This window comes from Pteropus alecto, unplaced genomic scaffold (genome assembly GCF_000325575.1).
Source record: "Pteropus alecto unplaced genomic scaffold, ASM32557v1 scaffold24, whole genome shotgun sequence".
NCBI lineage: Eukaryota > Metazoa > Chordata > Mammalia > Chiroptera > Pteropodidae > Pteropus > Pteropus alecto.
The window spans coordinates 2498329-2502890 of record NW_006439192.1 but is presented as its reverse complement, the minus strand read 5'-3'; the positions used below and the strand labels follow the sequence as shown (position 1 = coordinate 2502890).

General features: G+C 40.8%; 1 pseudogene; it reads left to right on the top strand.

The window, feature by feature from the left end:
- Positions 1 to 3849: 3849 nt before the first annotated feature.
- On the top strand, positions 3850 to 4342 carry LOC102895939 (annotated as a pseudogene).
- Positions 4343 to 4562: the final 220 nt, after the last annotated feature.

Here is a 4562-nt window from a genome sequence, read left to right as displayed (position 1 = left end):
TTCTGAAAAGTGGGTCTGTTTTCCAGAGCCTTACTTAGTGGGGACATTATCGATTTCCTTTAGTCCTTTTTCATTTTTCCTGCTTAAATTTTGCCTTTTGGTAATTTCTAGTAAAGCCCTAATGTCTCATTTTCTGCCCAGTGACAACCTTGAAGGAATATTATTTAAGTCATTTGACCAAAAAACATTTTGGAGCATGGAAAGGACATAGATTTTTTTGTAAAAAAAGGATTACTTGGATTCAAATCCTTGTTCAATGACTTGTAAGTTGTGACACGATGATATAAATTTCTCTCAGGCTGTTAGAGCCTCTACTTTCTTATTCATAAAATGAAAATAGTAACACCTACCTTGCAAGGTGTTTGCAAAGATTATAAAAAATAGATGATACATAAAATAGATAATATATGATATATACAGTATATATTACATATATAACATATATGTATCTGTTATATAAGGTATATTAGTGAAAGGGGTAAAAACATGGACTTTTAATCGTTACTTAACCATTCAACCTCAATTTCCTTTTCAGTCAAACAGATATTAGTGGGTCCTAACTCAGTGTTGTTGGAAGGGTTAAATGATTGAACACACATAAAGCACACCTACACTGCCTGGCAAAGAGTAAGTCTTCAACAAACATATTCTAATGTTACTATATGGCAAGGTCCCCTGATAGTATCAGTAGTCAGTAAGCGGTTGGTATTATTGCTGTTGTTCGTTATTTCAGTGAACGTCCAGAAGTACAAATGCAGGGATTCAATGGAATTTTAGGATGCTACAGGAATGGACCTCACACAACACAACCAAGAAGAAACAACACAGCCTGTGAGGCCGGGGTTCAAGGAGAACGTGAGCAGCATTTGCTCTCCCTGCTCTCTAAACAAGAGGGTCTCAGTGCCATGCTTTGTATTTTCGAAAGATGGCCAAGACCTTCTTCAGGGAAGAAGAGATGACAGCATAGTGGCTGAGGAAGGCACAGGACTGGTAGTGGGGAAACACCGGCTCCACCAGCAACATCAACACCACACCAATTCCTGGCTCTTTTTCCTCATTCACTTAATGAGGGTTTATCTAGTTTCAGGACAAGTGCAAAATATAACGATTCTCCAAAAATCTTACCTTTGGATCTGATTCCCAGATCTTCTGAGAATGGGCAGGGAGGGTGTTGATGGGGGTTGAAGCAAGAGAGAATAAAGGCAACAGAGAATGGGGGTGCACATGCAAGTGAGAGCTTCACAGACGACCTTTCTCCTCCGCCCCAAGAAAAGAATTACATTAATCCTAGGGAAATTCTCTGAAGTTTCCTCCAGGAAAACTTCAAACTACAGGATTATCATATCAGCACATCTGAAAAAACACAGTGGGTGGACCACAGGGCACACATTCAAGTCCTACGAGCTTCATGCCTATAGTACCAGCAGTTTTGAGGGCAAACAACTCAGTTCAGGGTATTGATTCAGTAGCCACAGCAATAGGCATTCTGCTTAAAAAGTCTGTTTGTGATTAGCATCCCCACCCTGTCAAGACAGAGAACAGAGGCAGGGTGGACAGAGGCAGCTGACTACATTATCCCCAGGACACAACTCCAGACCTGGGACAGAAACCCTTTATTACCTGAAAGTTTTAGAGCATGAGGAGGAAGATTTTCAGCTCAATTAGCTCTTAATAGTCCTGATGCTCAGTCTCGGGGATGAGCTGTGAAAATACTAAAGCCATTACCAGGGGCCAGAGTAGTCAGTTGTGTTTGAAATGTCAGTGCATTTCGCCTGACACCACCCTCCCCCTTCCCACTGTCCTTTCCAATCAGAGGTCCTCATATTTAGTAACATTTCACAAGGGCAAGGAATCGTCCTTCAGTATTGGAGTCAGGGACCTTGTAACACCCATGAAGTCGACTACAGCTTTGCTCTGTACCTGGAGAAATAAGCCAGCATCAGAGATAGGAAAGGATTTGGGATCGGAATAACGCGCACATGAGTTCTGAAGCAGTTGCAAGCTCCTTCTCCCAGAGGTAGCTCATCGAATCTTCTGAGGAGATAAGGGGACCCACAGGGGTAGAGAAAAGAGACTGGGAAGAGCATGTGGGAAGATGTGGGAAGACCCAAGTTCAATGTCTCTATAAGCGAAAGAGAACATCAAATGGCAATTATCTAGTATTGGCAAAAGATTCCAGGACTGTAACTCTTTGTATTCTAAAATCTGAGAGTAAATTGACAGCACCTGGACTTGTTGTTAACCGATACCACTGTCTCTTCCACAGTCCCCTTGCATCGAGGTGGAGCCATGTGACATGTTCTCAACAGTGGACTATGGGCAGAAGTGATATGTGTCATTTCTAAGTTGAGAAGGTCAAGAGTGGACGTGCTTTCTTCATGCTCCCTTCTCCTCTGTCTTCCAGATCAGAGGACCCAGTGGGAGGCTCTGAGGACCGGAGGAGGATGGAGCCACGATATACAGGAAGCTTGAGTCTCTGATAACTGCGAAGAACAGAACAGATCTCCACCACTCCCAATCCTAGGCAATAAACCGAATAAAAAATCAGGCTTTAACCTGCTAGCCACTGAGATTTTAGTTGGTTACAACCACCATCAATTACTCTGACAACATAACAATCAGAGTTGCAGACAAAATATTGATATATTTTTATATAAATATATTTTGATATAAATATAGATATATTTATAAACAACAAAATAATTGAAAATAACTATCCAAAAGTAGAGAATTGGTTAAATAAATTATGGTACATCATATAGCCATTAAAACACATGTCCTTAAAATAATGTTTAATGATATGGAGATATGACATAAAGTTAAATGGACTTAACTCTTTCTTTTTTTGACTGCAGAGTCCAGCAATCACAAGTAATTGTAAATTAACTCAAATGCATTCTTTAGAGTCTTTGGTGGGCGGAGGTGGCAAGGAAGAATATATACATCATAGAATTATTTTTTTAATTTCCCCTTTCTCTCCTGTCCACTCTTCTTAATTATTTCTTCAAAAATTCTTGCACAAACTTTCCTCCACCTACTCACTTACTTCTAATTCTTCTCTTCCTTCTTTTCCCCCAATACTTCACCCAAACCTAAAGGACAGATCTACCTACAAAGGATGAATGAGCAGGAGGAAGGCAAAGATTGATAATAGTCATATATCAACAATATTCACCCATCGCCCATACTTGTGGCAGAAGAAACTTCATTTTCTACATCTTTCCAACATCAGAATCTTGCTTACCTCTCCTCCAAGATCAAAGAGAATTCTGGTCATTGGAGGAAAACTAAAGAGGTTTTCATTGCCATTTAAAGTAATTAAGGATGCTCTCAGGCAGAGAGGGAAAGCATGTTTAGCCTAGCAAAGGCCTCAGTCATGACGTGGAAAGAAAAGGGGTCAAAGTTATATTAAATGAATAAACGTTCTCTTATTAAAGAAAATAATTTTCTTAATGATGAGATGATTTTTATTCTTGATATTATGGAAGAAAGTCAGCTGCACCCCAGATTGGAATTTCCTCTCCAACACCACCTCCATATACATATCCTATTTTCCACCCTACTACCCTATCCGTGGAACAATAATTTCCCCATCTTCTGTGGGAGAGTGCCCTCAGTTTGGATTATCCCAACTTCCAGAGCAGGAGTAAGTGGCAGAGTTACATGTTATTTAGCAGATGGAATAAACTAGAAAATGTGAAGATATAAGAAAGGATCTGATGGAATGACATTGGATTGTTTTACAGGGAAGGAAGATACATCCTAGAGAAAAGGAAACTGAAGGAATTAAGGAAGATGAGCGTGTAGGCCTTACAGATGCTGCCGTCCCAGAGCCACCCACACTCTGCCATGGTCAACCCCACCATTTTCATCAACATCACCATCAATGGCAAGTCCTTGGGCAGCATTTCCTTTAAGCTGTTTGCAGACAAAGTTCCAAAGACAGCAGAAAACTTTCAAGCTCTGAACACTGGGGAGAAAGGATTTGGTTACAAAGGTTCTTGCTTTCATAGAATCATGCCAAAATTTATGTGCCAGGGTGGTGACTTAAAACGCCACAATGGCATGGGTGGCAAGACCCTCTATGGGAGAAATTTGATAATGAAAATTTCATTCTGAAGCATACGAGTCCTGGCATCTTGCCTCTGGCAAACGCTGGACCCAACACAAACAGTTCCCAGTTTTCAACTGCACTGCCAAGACTGAGTGATTGAATGGCAGGCGTGTGGTCTTTGGCAAGGTGAAAGAGGGCATGCATATTGTGGAAGCCATGGCACACTTTGGGTCCAGGAATGGCGAGACCAGCAAGAAGATCACCATTGCTGACTGTGGACAACTCTAATCAACTTGACTTGTTTTATCTTAACCAGCAGATCATTCCTTTTGTAGTTCAAGAGAGCGCTCCTTGCCCCCATTTGCTCGGAACACCCTATAAACTTTGTGCTCTCCCTGCAGTTCACTGGTTTCTAGATTTTCCTTGTCCTCCTCCAAGTCTAGCTAGGTTGCAGAGTTAAGTTTATGATTATGAAATAATAGCTAAACAAGAACAACAACAACAAAAA